The sequence below is a fragment of the Peromyscus maniculatus genome, chromosome 1 (assembly GCF_049852395.1).
Source record: "Peromyscus maniculatus bairdii isolate BWxNUB_F1_BW_parent chromosome 1, HU_Pman_BW_mat_3.1, whole genome shotgun sequence".
Classification (NCBI taxonomy): Eukaryota; Metazoa; Chordata; class Mammalia; order Rodentia; family Cricetidae; genus Peromyscus; species Peromyscus maniculatus.
In genome coordinates this window covers 35,476,821-35,493,437 of record NC_134852.1, presented here as the reverse complement: position 1 = coordinate 35,493,437, position 16,617 = coordinate 35,476,821, and the positions used below count along the sequence as shown (strand labels likewise).

The window sequence follows — 16,617 nt, the reverse complement described above, 5'->3', positions numbered from 1 at the left end:
CTGCTCAGGCCATCCAGCCTCCCTGCTGACACCTTCTGGATACTTTCCCTCCTTGGGGCTCAGTGGAACAGTGCACTCTCAGGTCTCAACGCAAAGCTGCACTGGGTGCAGCCAGAGACCCTTTGGGCAGCTCCCCCCCCACCCCCCACCCATTAACACCACTAGAGTGGGCCAGCCCAGCACTGACACTGCCAAGCAATGAATGAGCTGATTCTCACCGACAGGCTGAGCTGCAGGGACCTAACCAGGCCCATTGCACCAATCTTCTCGAGTGTCCTAGGCTCCAGACACTGGAGAACACCACCCAGACACAGTGGTTGGCCTCGCAAACTCACATTCTGAAGAGAGAAGACAGAAGCACACACACATACTCCGCAGAACAATGCCAGGGGTGAGAGGTACTCAGAAGAACACTAAGGAGGAAACAGCAGGGAATGGGGCTGCGTTGGGGGGCGCATGTGAGCAAAGCCTCAAGGAACCAACGGAGTGAGCAAAGGGCACATGGAAAGAATCGCAGGCAGGATAACGAAGTAGAAAGCTCTATGGCAGGACAGAGTGCAGAGACTGCCCAGGGCCTAGGGTCAAGGGCCCACACCAAAACACCGAACTGTCCCCAGCTATGGGTCAGTCGAGAACACGTCCTAGTGAGCTGGGGTAGAAAGCTAAGAGCCCAAAGCAATGTGGCCTCTTAAATCTCTGCAACCCAGGAGCAACAGCACTAACGCACCTAGTGTGCGCAGAGAGCCTGGCACCTACCAGACAGCCTCCCCACAGCTGCTGCTGTCAAAGCTACATAAAGCAGCCAGTTGGGCCAAGAATGGTCAAGGTTTCAGAGCCCGAGAGCCACTGCCAACCTGGTGGCCTCAGGGAGGGCACTGAGCTCTCAATGCCCTACCAGAGGGGCTATAATAGGCCCAAGTGAGGACAGAGGCTCAGCAAAGGGAAGCCGTTTACCTTGGGTCTCCCAGTTGAGTGGCAGGGGCCCTGGCCACAGCTCCACACGCCAGAGCCACTTTTTACAGTTTCAACTAAGAAGTCAGCAGCAGCTCAGGCAGGCAAGAGCAGGGGGAGGAATTGGAAGATCCCCTGCGTCCTGCCTGGCTCCAGCCGTCCTCCCACTAAGGGTGGCGCCTCCGCCGAGGTGTCTGTGACGCCGCAGTCCTGCGGTGATGAAATTCCAGGCATCATAGCCAAGGGGATGGCCTGCTCACTGAGGAGCTGCAGGCTGAGGACACTCATAGGGGCCAGAGGCCTGCCTGGGGAACTCAAGAGCACGTGGAGGGGGCCTGTCCTGCCTACCCTTCTGCATCACACACCAGCAGGGAGTCCTTGTATGGCCCCACCACCCACTAGCTGCTTCCCAGAATACCCACACTTGAGTGCGCTGAGGGCTGGGCTGGGGCTGCAGCTGGTGACTAAACACGAGCCACCTGGGAGGCCAGATGAAAAGAACAAGGATCCCTCACAGGAAGGATGCCCAAACAAGAAACACACAAATCTTAATAGCTATGAAGAGACAGAGATGAATTAATACCACCTTAAAAACTCACAATGACGCCGGGCGGTGGTGGCGCACGCCTTTAATCCCAGCACTCGGGAGGCAGAGGCAGGCGGATCTCTGTGAGTTCGAGGCCAGCCTGGGCTACCAAGTGAGCTCCAGGAAAGGCGCAAAGCTACACAGAGAAACCCTGTCTCGAAAAAAAAAAAAAAAAAAAAAAACTCACAATGCCAAGTGTGGCTACTGTAGCAGTACAAAATGGTGAGGCCATCATGAAAATGATCAGTAATAATCAAAACTCAAGGTATGGCTATTCGAAACCAGGAGTTTCTCAGGAAGCAGCTCTTCCTGCAGTATTCTGCAGCAGATGTTCCTTTGAGCACACAGACATTTTCTCCATCATCGACTTTGATCAAAATGCTCTTGTAAGAGTGGACCAGCAGACAGCAGTTCCTGAGAAAGGTTGCCCCAGTCCTGAATTCTCACAAGCAGATGCTGCCGTCAATGACAGGATCCTGTCTCCCGGTTTGCTTTCTGAACAGTCCCTCCTCTAAGAGGAAAGGCCTGGATCAGTGGTAGGTGACAGGCTTTGGGACAAAATGTGGTGGGGGCTTTCATTGCCACCGCCTCAGCAGGACTCTGCAGTGTCAGGAAGGGCTCCCACTCCTGACCAACGGCATTGGTCGGTGCAGATCCCCGCTGCCCTCCTGCCTCTTTGAGCCCATCTGTGGGTCTGGCAGGGAGACCAGCCACTGAGGGGTGAGAGGCCACCGCCAGTTGCAGAGGGATCGAGCTTGTCCGAGTTGTTTCTAGGCTTTGCTCTATATATGTTCACTTCATCGATTTTTTTTCTTTTCCTTCCAGAAATGGGGATTCAACCTAGGGTCTTGTGCATTCTAGGCAAACTCTCTACCACTGAGCCATACCCCAAAACCCTCTTTTTGACTCTTAAGAGGCATAGTCTCAAGTTGCCTATACTGGCCTACAACTTACTCTAAAGTCCAAAAGGATTTGAATTTGCAATCTGCTTGGCTCTGCCTCTTGAGCCCTGGGATTACAGGTCTGTGGGATCACAGCCATTCAGATTTTTATCAAGCACCCTTCGTTCGCCCAAGACGGCAAGGCTGTGGGGATCCAGTGATAACTGGGACAGGCAAGGGCCCCTGCTTTGCCCGTGCTGTGTGGTAAGGAATCTGGAAGGCTTCTCAAAGTGGTATGAGCAGGGCCTGGCCTATGCCCTGGGGCTTCCCTTCCCTTAAGGAACAGGTGTTTGGGGCCACTGAGGTGTTCTGGTGTGTCTCAGAAGCCAAGTGCCGCTGGAACAGAGGGCCTGAGGGGACGGCGCAGGCCTCCCAGGAGGGCTGGGCTCAGGGTGGAAGGGCTCTGGCGTCAGTGATCACGAATCTCCAAGTGGAGAAGGAATGTGGACAGTGCTGGCATCTATGTAGGTCTCACACCCGGCTAAGCCTAGGAACTCTGCTTTGCTGAGCTTCGCTTGTTCTCTAGGCTGCCCAGCTGGGACAACGTGGACCCTACTCTGCCCATGAACTGCCAGCTCAGGTCCTTGGTATTATGTAGTAATTACCTCTCGTATCTAACCCCAGAGCTGTGATAGTTGGCTTCTAAGGAAGGGGACCTCTGTTTGAACGCCATTCAGGATAGTACATAAGCTCAATAGATGGAAATACAGTGTTGTTAAAGACAATGGTGTGTGTGTGTGTGTGTGTGTGTGTGTGTGTGTGTGTGTGTGTGTGCATGTGTGTGTGTGTGGTTGTGTGCAGGCATACGTGCACAGTGTAAGTAGAGGCCAGAAGACAACCTTGGGTACAGTCTTCAGGCCCTGTCCATCTTTCCCTTCAGATAAGCCCCAAGGATCTGCCGGTCTCTAGCCCCCAAGCCAGGCTTTTTCACAGGTCAGGGGATTGACATCAGGTAGGTCCTTTTACCAACTGAAACATATGCCTAGCCCTCCAAGACAACTTAAAACGGTGTTACTGAGTGTCTGATATGTAAGACATACAATCTATGGTACCTATGCACTCTGCAGCATTTTGTTCTGTGTTTTTTGAAGCAGGGCTTTACATTGTAGCCCAGGCTGGGCTACAACTCAATGTGTAGTCAGTCTGGTCCCAAACCTCGGGACAGTTCTGCCTTAGCCTTCCAGATGTGGGATTACAGGTGTGTGTGACCGTGCCTGGCTCTTTTTTTTTTTTTTTTTTTAAATATTTATTTAATGTATATGAGTGGCCTGTCTTCAGGGACACCAGAAGAGGGAATCAGATCCCATTATAGATGGTTGTGAGCTACCATGTGGTCCCTAGGAATTGAATTCAGGTCCTCTGGAAGAGCAGCCAGTGCTCTTAACCACTGAGCCATCTCTCCAGCCCCTGTACTTGGCTCTTAAAGAGAATAAATCTCACCAGTTGTAGCCAGAGCCCCTTGGGGACCATCTCTAACCATCCCTCTCCCTGCCCAGAGCTGACCATACTTATGACTTCACTGCTATGGCCAAGCCATAGCAGAGCTGGGATCAGAACCTAGGTCCCAGGTTTGGAGTCCTCCTTCCTAGAGAGGAGGCTGAAACAAGCACCTTTCTGAGGACTGCAAGACTCCTGCTTTGGCAGCTCAGAGACCCAAGTTGGGCTCTTCCACGCCATCTCAACTCCCAAACCGGAGATCTTCTATACGGCAATTTCCTATGATAGAGCGTAGAGAAAGTCTCCTTCCCACAGTAACACCACAAAGGTAAAGCAGGGCCATGTGCTCACAAGGGAGCACTGTTGGTTCACATGCATCCTCCCACTCTGGTCCTCTCCAGTCCAGGCACTCCCGCCTCACAGTCCTTCCTTGATCTCACTGCAGTTGCTCAGGAGACAGAGGTCCCTATGCAGCCAGTGAAGCTGGCCTGCCTTGCTGGTTACCTCGTGTTTGGTTTCTCTCTCTGGTTCTGCTGTACTTGGTCTCCTGTGTTTTAGCACTGTGGCCCTTTGAATGTGAACACAGTTTGTTTATCCACCCTCTTGTGGGTGGGTGCCACAAAGGTACTAATTTCTTGGTTAAGATGGTTTAGGAGGTGAAGGCACTTACACCAAGCTAGACATCCTGAGTTCTATTCCCAGAACCATATGGTGGAGAAATGCAACTCCCAAAAGGTGTCTTCTGAATTCCACGTGCATGGCATGGCACATGTATGCATGCGAGCACACGTGCACACGTACACACACACACACACCACAACAATAACAAAAACAAAACAAACAAAAAACCAGAAATACTGTGGCAAAGCCCAGCCTGGTGACACAGGCTTATAATCCCAGATACTCATGAGGCTGAGGCCAGAAGATCACAAGTGCAGGACCTCCTGTGCTACAGGGAGTTCAAGGCCTGCCCTGAACTTAGTGAGACTCGGTCTCAAAATAAAAACTACCAGAGGGTTAAGGGAAGGCTCAGCGGTAGCATGCTCGCCTCAAATATGGGAGTGCTGGATTCCATCCCAGCACAAGTAAGGAAAGAGGAGGGAGAGAAAGGCTGCTACACCGAGTTTTCGCATTTTTTAAGACAAGGTCTGCGGATGTTAGACAGTCCAAACCGTCCTCAACACCTTCATCTAATGAAGGCGTTTTAGGAAAGTGGACGGAGGGTCAGCAGCATGGCTCTCCTGTCCGAGCGTCAGAGCCTGAGGAGGCAGGTGCTTACGTGTCACATGCACAGAAAGAGGAGTCAGAAGAGCTGTGCCCACAGTTCCAGGGGCAGGACCTAGGCAGCCTCAGGATGCAAACGCAACACTTCCCAAAGCAGCAGCTGCAGGGGTCAGCTGTTACTATAATTCCCTCTGGTGGGCGGAGACACCGGGTATTTCTGAACGTGTCAATTTTTACCTACTCCACCTCCTTGGTGAGATGGTGGCATTTAAAAGACTTAACTTTCTTCTTCACCACACATCCCCCACCCACCCATCTGTCTCCTGAAGCAGGTAGGATTGAAGTCAGGATGAAGATGTGGGCAGCTGCCAGAGCCTGGGACAAGAATAAGCCTGGAACAGATTTTCTTGTCTTCTCCACCACCTCCCCCAACACACACACCTTCCCCTCACTGCACCCCCAGAAATCATGTCAAGTATTCTGGTCTGCCTCGCCATGCTCTCCAAACAAACCAAGAACACCACTGTACTCAGTGGGCTTCTCCAAGCACAGCTGACAGTGTATGGGCCTTTTCCCGGGGGCACACATGGGACACACCCTAGGCCCTTACAGAGGCTGTCAAAGGCCACCTGCCTCAGCCCTTCCTCCGAACTGCAGCCTCGCAGACCAACACACATGATCCTCCCTTCCCTGGGTCTCCCCCAGGGCCTTTGCACATGCTGTTTTCCCAGGCCAGGATGCTGTCACCATGCTTTCTCAGCCCAATCCTCCATTCTTCATGGAAACGTTCCCTGAATGCCTCCTCCCAGGACAAGGGCTCTTGACACTCCTGGCTCAGCCTGCCTCTCCCCTCACAAAATGGACCTCTACTAGCCTCTGGCAATGTGGCCTCCTCTGTTGGCCCAGGAGCCACACAAGGCAGGGACAGAGCCTGCCCTGGTCCCCATCACAGCCCTAGAACTTAATTCCAGGAAGGCCAACAACTAGAACCACAGATTTTGTGTTCTAGACCCCCAAGTAAAGGTAAAACCAAATACTCCCCATTCACTGGATCCCTAAACACAGTGTCCACTGTGTCCGCACTGGCACCAAGGGTGCATCTGTGACCAGAACCCCTGCTATGGGAGGAGAGGGCAAAATAAGTCAGAAAAATTATACAGCATATTCCAAGTGTTCAGTATCAAGGAGAAAGGCAGTATACAGAAGACCACAGGTCACAGGAAGGCTTGTGGAGATGGTAACATCTGAGCAAAAATGGGAACCAGGCGAGCCCCATGGAAAGCTGGGAGAAGAGCATTCCTGGCAGGACTGAGGTTCTGCAGTGAGAAAAGAGCCATTGAGCCAGGCCTGGCATTTCTGAAGGCTTTGGTTCTCCCTGGGAAAGAGATGGAGACCCGTGGACCTGAAACAGGCAGGGTGAGGGGCTTCACGTGGACCCTTCTGCCTCTAGCGTAGCAGCCCAGGTCTTCGGTGAGACAGGATGTCTCACAGCCTTCCTTTCCACTGTCCCAACACTTAGACCATGGGCCTCACTTGGGGACCATAGGAACCATACCTGATAGAAAAGGAGGAGAGATGGGAAGTACTTAGCTAAGATACACACAGAGTCAAAGACTGCTGCCATCAGACCCTAAGCCTGCGACTCTGTCTGCCTTGGCTCCCAAGAGACAGAGCCATCAGGCTTCTCACATTGCTCTCTCCCATGCCCAGGCCAGGCCTCCTCATCTGACACCTGCAGACCGCAGCTGTCTCAAACACACATATGCATGCTGTGCACACACACACACACACACACTCACTGCAGGTCTCTAACTGGCTGACGGCTTCATCGTCATCACTAGCTGTACTCTGAAGCAGGGCCTGTGCTCGGAGGGTACCCAGGAGCAAACAGCCAGGGGCTCTCCCAAACTGCTGGCACAAGCTCAGATGAGTCCTGATGGATAACTGCTACCACCTTCCCCATTCTGCAGAGAAACAGGCTGAGGCCAGAGCCTAACCTGGGAACACAAACCACACCGGACAATGCACTAAACTAGTGCGGGAAACTTTCATCTGTCCCTAAAGTAGAGCAAACCAATCCAACTTTTGTATTGGCAGAACAGTGGACACTGAGCCCCTAACTACTGCTAGAGTACTGAAGAACCACGTTTCCCTACATTTTACTGTCATCACTTAAGAGTACAGACAGAGCGCATGACAAGCAGCCATTGGGCTGCAGGGCAGCTCCCTAGATACCTGTAATGTAACACCTGGAGCCTGACGAAGGAGGAGAGTGGGCAGTGTTCTCTGGCTGAGAGGGCATCATGGCACCCAGCTAGAAGTCCCATCCATGTCCATCCTACCCTGGAAATAGGCATGCTAGGTGGCAGGCCTCAGTGACCACCAGAATCCTGCTGCACCCCTTCCAGGGGGCTGCACATCTGGACATCTGCTCCCTTGTCTGGAAAACAGGATTAAGCACCGACAGGACTTACATTATGTGCTTATGTTAACTCAAAAGACAATTTTTTTAGGCATGGTATGGTAGCAGTCAGGAGATCAAAGCAGGTGCATCTCTGTGGGTTCAAGGCCAGCCTGGTCTATTCAAGGAGATTCAGGCTAGCCAGCACAGTGAGCCTCTGTCTTGAGAGAGACCGAGACAAAGACAAACAGAAGGTAATTTTTTACACCCCTGCAATGCACAGCAATCCACTGAGGTATGCTCAGGTTACAGCCAAGAGTATGACAACCCTGGGGGAAATGGCAGCCTTCACACAAAGGCAAACTCTGAGATCCAAGACCATCCAGAATCCGAGCTAGTAAAGGCCAGGAAGCAGCTTATTAACATGTGACTAGGGCTGGGATGGAATCATAAAGATGACCCACAGCATGCCTATATTAGGGTTTTGTTTTGTTTTGCTTTTGTTGTTTTGTTTTTCGAGACAGGATTTCTCTGTGTAGCCTTGACTGTTCAGGAACTTGCTCTATAGATCAGGCTAACCTCGAACTCACAGAGATCCACCTATCTCTGACGCCTCAGTGCTGGGATTAAAAGGTGTGTGTCACCACCACCTGGCTGAGTTTCTGAAAATAACATATAATCTAAATGAAAGTGCACAGGTGAAGAACAGAGACTCCCCAGGCTCCACTCCAAGGCCTCTGGACATCAGCTCGCAGAGCCAAGCTCTCAGAGAGCCCATCTACAGAGCGGACCATAGTTGGCTCTGTGCCCTTGTCTGCCCATCTCCAAGGCCACGACCCCGACCCAGCCTCCCCTCACACAGGCACCCTACCTGCTTCCTGGCCTTCCTCTGAGGGATGAAACCTTAACTCCTCACTCCCAAGTTCCTGCCATCTGTCCTCGAGGACTCGCTCAGCTCCAGCCACTCTAGCCAACTCCGTTGGGCTTAACCTCCCAACCTTGCCCAGCCCACCCCTCCCAGCCCACCCCTCCCTACCCACCCCTCCCAGCCCCCCCCAGCCTCCCCTCCCAGCCTGCCTGCTCTCTCCTCAGGAGCTTCCCAGGCCCCCCAGCACACCTGTTCCCTTCCTAGGCCACTCACATGGGCAAACAGGCTTTCCTTGCCCCTATGCTTCGACTGGGTGCTATCCCGGGCAACCCGAACCATACATGGCATAGAAAGGACTCAATAAAAATGTACTGACAGAGTGGGACATAAAAACGACCCAACCAGGCATCATGGCGCACATCTTTATCCCAGCACTCAGAAGGCAAAAGCAGGTGGGCCTCTGTGAATAAGAGCCTAGTCTATATAGTTCCAGGCTTTCCAGGGCTACATAACAAGATCCTGTCCCAAATAAATATAAAAGGAAAAGACAAACAAACAAATTGGCCTTCTTTTTATTGTTTCTGCCAGGTATGATGGCATACACTTGTAACAACAAAATTCAGAAGACACAAAGGGACAGGTCCATCAACAATAGCACATGACCAGCCAGGGCTATACAGAGAACTCTTGCCTCAAAACAAAACAAAAAACTCACAGAGCCAAGTATGATGGTATGCCTGTAATCTCAGCATTGGAGAGACTGAGGCGAGAGGATGGTGACCATTTTCAGGCCAGCCTGAGCTACACAGCAAGATCCTGTCTCCAAAGAGGGCCGAGAAGCTGGTCAGAGTGTGAAGGCACTGTCTCTGTAAGCACAGGGGCCCAAGTCTGAATCCCCAGCCACCACAGAAAAGCCAGGCAGAGGGGCTGGAGAGATGGCTCAGCAGTTAAGAGCATTAGCTGCTCTTGCAAAGGACCCAGGTTTGGTTCCCAGCAGCCACACAGCAGCTCACAACCATCTGTGACTCTAGTTCCAAGGCATCTGACCCTTTTTCTGGACTCCAAGGCACACATATGGTACGGAGACACACATGCAGGCAAAACACTCATATACGTAAAACTCTAAGCTCACAACATCAGCACTGGGGGGTAGAGACAAGAGGACCTCCAGAGCTCACTGACCAGCCAGCTTAGATGAAACAGCAAGCTCGGGTTCAGTGAGAGATCCTGTCTGAGGCAGTAAAGCAGCAAATTATAGAAGACCTGACATGGGCACGCTCCCCCATAAACTCAAATGAATACACCACATACAACCAAAATAAGCAAAAGATGTTAGGTATCACTGTGTGCCTCAGTGTCTCATCTACTAACTAACTGGAGGCTAGAGCCCTTCCCATGCCCCAGGATGCCATGCCTGGGTACAGTGCTAATGCACAGGGCACACACAGGAACTCAGTGTGAGTCGGCATCATAGCTCATCAGGCCCTATGCTCCCCAAACTCCCAAAACGCTGAACCCACTCTTCCAGCCCACAAGAACAGGCTGCCCACCCCAGATCTTCTCTCAGGTGCCATGAACCAAGGCAGCAACAGCTCCATCAATCAAGCACTTCTCAACAGGAGGGTGCTGTCTTCCACATTAGCTTCCTGAAGCCTCCTATAACCCTGCAGAAACATTTCCACATCGAACTGAACAAACTGCACCTCAGAGAATGAACCCAGGTGCAACCTCACATACTAAAAGCAGAGCTCTCCACCAGCCATCCAAGGTCCAATCAGCAGCGGAGAGTGAGGAGTCCAAGGGCAGGTCTGGGAAGAGAACAGCGGTGGCAGCAGCCCCACGCATTCAGGAAGGCCACGGAGGTGGCAAATGGGAGAAAAGCTTGGATTTCTGACCTCACCCTCAGAAAGACATCTGTAGATGAACTTGCCGAAGGGACCTCTGACATGGAGTCTCTCCTTGCACAGCCCACCCAGAGCACAGGCCCTGCTGTGGGTGCTGAGCTGGCAGTGGGTCCTGCCCCAAAGGACCAGGCTGAGATCTCACCCTGCCGTCCTCCCTCCCTCTTGGTCCTGTTCCTAGACTGTCTCCCCCAGCTGGGCCTCTCGCTGCTTGGCTGGCTGTCCAGAGAGTCTGTCTGCCACGGAACCACCCGTCCATGCAGCCTGGAGGCCTGGTGGCGGAGGAGGGCCTTCTGCAGAGCTCCAGGAAGCTAGTGAGGCCCACAGAAGGGTGCTTGAGGGTTCTCCAAAGGCCTGACTGAGATCGACCACAGACGATGCCTCTTCCCATCCCTAATCCCTGGGGTCTGTGTAGACCCCCAAGAGGTTCACTCTGCTCTTTCCAGATCAACCTTGGAAAACACACCCCAGGGCTCCTGCCTACAGCATCAAGCCTTAGGAATGAGGCTCATGGGCCGGACTAGAAGACATCCTCACGGGCCCACTAAGCACCTCTGTGCTGAGGGGACCCTGAAGCCAAACCATACAAACACAGCATCTGAGGGCTTCCACTTGAGGGCCTAATCCAGGCACAGGGCTTTCAGGGCCATTAAGGAACAGCCAGAGCCGACCCCTTCCACCTTTTCACTCGGAGCCTGCCACAACTCCACGGTGATGCTCTAGGCTAAAGCCACATGTCAATCTTATTAAGGAAGCCCCCACCACCACTTACTTACACCAAATAGTGCCATCCCTCTCCTTTCCAGACCTCCTTTATCTTGCACTCCTGACACCGACCTTAACCTGCTATGGGGCCACACTACCAGCCGGTCCTCATTTTCACTAGAAGGGAAGGCCCAAGACCTGCTCCTTCCAGCTTTGGAGGCCAGCAGGGAAGCAGTGGGCAGACCCGGCCAGGACCCTTCCTGTCGGTGTGACAGCCACTCTGTTACTCTGCCACAGCAGCTGGCTAGACCAGCTGGGGATGCGTGGACAAGTCAGCCCATTGAGTCCCCACCTCAATCCCTAAATGTGACAGCCATGACCCTGGGGAACACAGTGTGAAACCACAGAAAAGGGAGGCAACCAGTGGTCTCCACCAAAGCAGTTGTGAAGCAGTTATTCTCTCAAGGGGGAAGTGGGAGGCATGTGAAACAGCGCCCAGCCCCAGGCAGAAGCTTGAGAACCTCCAAGGCCAAAGTCACCACCCAACTGAGTAAATCCTCCGACTCCAAATTCCTTCCCAGGCTGAGGAAGCAGCACACACCCCATCCCCTAGCCACCCGAGCTCACCGACCATGCAGGCCTCTCTCCCTGTGGAGCATTCCTGCCCCTCACCAGGCTCAGGCCCCCACCACACCTCGGCACTACGGTCTCCCTGCTGCTCCAGGCTGTCCTCCTCTCACCCATGCTTGTCCGGCCTTACCCAGCTTAGAGCCCTCCCCTGCCTCGACATCTGAAGAAGCCGCCGAGGAAGCCCGTGGTCTCAGCCAAACCCACCACCCAGCAGCTACCCCACTCCTTGCTTACCTACCCCTTATTGGTCTCCTTCAGCTCCACAAAGGACTTTTGTTTTGTAGACAGGCTCTTTCAAAGCAGCCCTGGCTAGCCTGGCACATACTCTGTAGATGAGGCTGTCCTGGAACCCACAGCGATCCACCAGCATCTATCTATCTGCCTCCTGTGCGGCCCCACACCCGACAGAATAGGGACTTTGTCAGTACCCCAGTGTCTCCACCTATGAAACACCCTGCCTACTCCCGCCCTTCCCACCACGCCATGGCTGTGGTAGATGTTCAATAAAAGCACACCAAGGTAAGCACCCAACTTGGAACTCTGGGAAGGATCCAGAATCTGTGCCACAGAAGGCAGTAACTACATGAGCAGAGGCAGGGGGCTGCACTTCTTAGCATACTTGACTCTGCCACCGTGTCCCTGAATCTGGGAGAGAGGCTAATGCCAGCCTTGCCTTCCTGATGCCCTCTGACAAGCTTCTACAGACTGGCGAGGGCCCTCAGAGTTCTAGCAGCAGTAACATGAATACAGTTTGCTAGAGCACACTGAGCACACGCCTGTCCATCACTTGGGACTAGCCAGAGGAGGCAGCAGGATCTAGGTTCCCTGCTGCCATCTGAGGAGGGCACTATCCCCCCTGGATCACATGAAGAGGGGCATCAAGAAGGCGGAAGCATCCGCTCAAAGCCACACCACCAGCACCTGTGCTTAGAACTGCACAACAGCCTTTTTGAAAATTGGGTTTATTGTTGTGTGTACATGAGCATAATTGGGGGGTGCATACTATGACATGCGTGTGGAGCACAGATGACAACTCTGTGGAGTTGGTTCTCCCCTTCCACCTTTATTCGGGTTCTGAGGATTGAACTCAGGTTGCAAGTGCCTTTACTCACTGAGCCATCTTGCCAGCCCAACACAATTCTTTACAGAAGCTGGGGACCAGGACACTGAATGTCTGGGTGAAGACTGGACAGAGCTGGGTCCCTAGACACCTGACAGAATCAAAAGTAAGTGATGAACAGGGCAGGTGCCTCAGTCCCACGACAGGTTCTGGATGTCCAGAGACCACCATGGTTGGCACCATGGTAGCAGTTTTCTACCAGTTAACTCACTGACTCCGCACAGCAGCTGGACGTGGGTGCTTTCTGGAGCCCACTGCATGAAGGTGAACACTGTGGCCCCAATCACACAGCCAGAAGAGATCACCCTCCTCCTGCCTCTAACATGGGTCCCTAGCAGCTGCCACCATGTCCCCCCCTCCGCCCCACAGCTCTCCTGCTAGCTCCTACTGCCCCCAGCACACATGTGCCCAGGGTTGAAAGACATCTAACTCAGCTCTGTCTCCAGGTTTCTCCAGCAGGAGCAGAAATGCTGAAACTGCCAAGGGCAAGAACACTCACGTACCCCAGCATGGGGAGAAGGCAGGTGCCCACGGAGAGTCAGGAGGGGGAGACCCGCTACAGTCCAGGACCTCTTGAGCAAATACACCATGGTCCCAGACCCAAGTACTCTGTGTCTAAATCCCAGCCTGGCCTTGAAGGGGTCTGGTAAGACCTGGAGGCAGGCACCTCCTCCTTCAGGCCTCAATTTCTGACTTAGGAAAAAAAAGAAAAAAGAAAGAAAGAAAAGAAACAAACACCACATAAAGCCACAGGCCCAAGGCTGAAGACAGAGTATGTAGTCACAAGCAAAAGCCATCCTGGCTCAGTGCCTCAGTTACCTTCCCTATGACCTAGGCGTAACATTCCTACCTCACCCTTAGGTCTCTATAAAGTAGACAACTGTCAGTATGTTTTGAGACTTAAATGAAGCCATGTGCAAAAGGCCTATCACATATCTCGCATGGTGGGAACTCTCAATCACACACACTCTTCACTATCACTGTAAATGGTGGGTCCCTGTGGTTTCCTCAATTAAAAAGAAGAGCATGGGGGCTGGAGAGATGGCTCAGTGGTTAAGAGCACCAACTGCTCTTCCAGAGGACCCAGGTTCAATTCCCAGCACCCACATGGTGGCTCACAGCCATCTGTAATGAGATCTGGCATCCTCTTTCGTAGACATAATAAAGAAACATATCCTTAAAAAAAAAAAGGAGGGCATGACAACAGGGTCTGCTATTATAGAACACGAGGCATCCGATACAGTGTGTGGCACACTGACTGCACTGAGTGACAGTCAGCCATCAATTTCACAGTCATTACGTTTATTGCTCCTGTTAACTCTGCCAGGCAAAGCTTCAAAAGCTACCAGGAGAGGACCGGATAAGCACATCCCTAATGGACAAAAACCCTAGAGAGTACCCACTGCCTCAACCACACTTAGACTTTCTCTCTCGGAACCATGGCACATGAAAGCCAGTTAGCATAGACACCAATGCTATAGAGCAATGGCTACGGTCTGTTCCCTTGATCATATCACCAGCCTGGTCAGCTAGGTCAATCAGGGACTGCAGCCAATCCTCCAGGAAATCTAGACCTGGGGCAAAGGTCATGGGGCAAGCCAAGGTCACAGGCTAGCCTAAGGAGCAGGGACACTGACCACACACTTCTGGGGTTCCCTGCTTAGGAACCACAATGAGAAAGTAGATCTGTGGGGGAACGTAACAATCCCAAGCAACATAAAGTGGCCTTCCTCCCTAGGCAAGACTGAGCTGGGTGAAGTGTGCCCCCTCCAAGTCCCTTGGCCTCTGCAGAGAGGAACAGCTGGGAAAACAGCACTCAACCTCTCCACGACCAACTGTTATCACTCGGCTAGTAGGAGCGTCAACAGGACCTGAGGTTGAGCTGGTAATAAGGAGGCATGAGCAGCCACGTGGCCAGGGATGGAGAAACTTTGTGGACTGGACTGGTGTAGGCCTCTTCACATCCATGCCTACAACAGCAGGCAGTACCTGAACTCTGAACGGCTTCTCTGGGAAGCAAAGAGTAGACAAGCTGGAAATCAACCTAATCTGAACCCTATATTCTTCCAGCAGAGGCTGGTCACCAGGCCCCAAAAGAGAGAAATAGGGTCCCCAAATTCTGAGAATCAAGCCATCCCATTCGCCTTGCTCTGGAGAAGAGCTGTCCCTCAAAACACACCTTCCTCTCAAAAGGTGACAAGCAGGTCCAGAGGCACAGCTCCTTAAATCCAAGCCCAACAGCCCCTCCCTTTCCTAATAGGGAGCCAGACTAGAGATCAGAAAACTTCAGTGACTTCTAAGACAGATCTCCACCCACGGAAGGAAAGAACTTGCCAAAGGATGTCCCACACACCTTAAAGAGAAATAACCTGGGAGGGGTTCTGGCGTGGAGAGGGGACAGACAACCCGTGATAAAAAGCACCCCAGTAACGATCCCGTTCTCCCCAAAGTCATTAAGAAGTTCAATAAAGGGTGAGCTGAGTGTAAACGCCTACCCCCTGCACATTACAGGAAGCAGAAAACACTCCTCGCCCACTCGGCATCACACCCCCAAAAGTACGCTCCTTAACACTCATCCAGGCCTCCCGGCACCCTGTGCCTCAAATATGATAAACATCGCAGCCCTCCACCCAACCCTGCTCTCCTCCTGATACTAAGGACGGCTCTCTCATGTCTACGTGGTACTCCTCTGACGGCCCCATTGCGGCCACCCTGGTTCAGACTCCTCTCCAGACGCTCCCATCCCTCTAAGTGCACTATAGGAACGGTTCCCAAAGCACCCAAGCGGCACAGCCCTCTACACTAGACTCGGTGCGCTGCCTCACGCAGGACGGCCAGCCCAGCCCAGCAGGAGCTGGCTCCCGGACGGCCCCCGGGGCAGCCCCCAGCCCGTGCACACTGAGCGACTTCCCCCGCGCCACCGCAGTGGTATGGACCGCCGCCCCCACCCCCGTCCCTCTGGGCTGATCCCCGAGCCCCGGAGCAGCCGCCCCCACTCAGTTCCGGAAGGGGGGGGGGAGCCTCCAGGTCCGTGGTCCCCGCCCGGCGGGCACCGGTGGTACGGCCCAGCGCGGCCCCGCGGGGGGCCAGGACGCGACCATCGCGGAGGGGAGGGCACTTGGGGACACGCGCTGGCGCACTCACCTGTCACCGGCGGCCGCCCAGCCTCTCCGGCGGGGCTCTACCCCCGCCCATCGCCACGCTGCGCTCGCTCCCGCTCCTAATATTAACTGGCGGCAGCAACGGCGGCAGTGGCGGCGGCGGCGACGCCTTCTCCGAGTCAGGCCCAACGGCTCGCGCGGCGCGGCCCCCCCGCCCCCTCCCCCCAGCCCCTGCTCACCGCCCCCTCCCACTCGCTGGCCGGAAATACCGCCTTTTCCAGCCACAAACAGGAACTGACGTAAGAAGACCATGGGCATGGCCTCAGAAAACATCAGACCGCAAGCGCAGAGACCAGGAGGAGGCGGGCCCACAGCAGCGCGCCTGCGTACATCTTAAGTAACTCCCGTCGTGGGCTTTTTTTGAGCCTCGTTCTGGCGGTGGAGGGAGAGTGTTACGCACGCGCAATAGTATGCCAACGTTGGCTTTCCCCGAAGGCCCAAAGTGATTATTTCCCGGCAGTCCAAGGGCCTTATTTACATACGCTTTGATCTCGTTTTACTCTTGGGTTCCTAGTTCCTAGATCAGCGGTTCTCAACCTGTGGGTCACGACGAACCTTTCACAGAAGTCACCTAAGACCATGGGAAAACACAGCTCTTTACACTATGATTCCACAATTCGTAACAGTAGCAAAATTACAGTTACGAAGTAGCAACGAGAATAGTTTCATGGTTGGGGGGAACATAGGAACTG

The 16,617-nt window shown here is 53.4% G+C and overlaps 1 protein-coding gene across 4 annotated transcripts in view; it reads right to left on the bottom strand.

Moving 5' to 3' along the window:
- Window positions 1-16,119, bottom strand: part of Akt2 (AKT serine/threonine kinase 2) — a 49,868-nt gene extending 33,749 nt beyond the window's left edge. Inside the window, exons 1-2 of one of the 4 annotated variants that reach the window (XM_076574823.1) lie at window positions 955-1,120; window positions 219-338 (exon numbers count right to left, since the gene is read on the bottom strand). The gene's annotated coding sequence lies outside the window, so the exon portion shown is untranslated. Of the gene's footprint in view, window positions 1-218; window positions 339-954; window positions 1,127-15,908 lie in introns of those variants that run through there. The other 3 variants (XM_006995816.4, XM_042273325.2, XM_006995817.4) reach the window with 3 other exon arrangements.
- Between the last annotated feature and the right edge of the window lie 498 nt (window positions 16,120-16,617).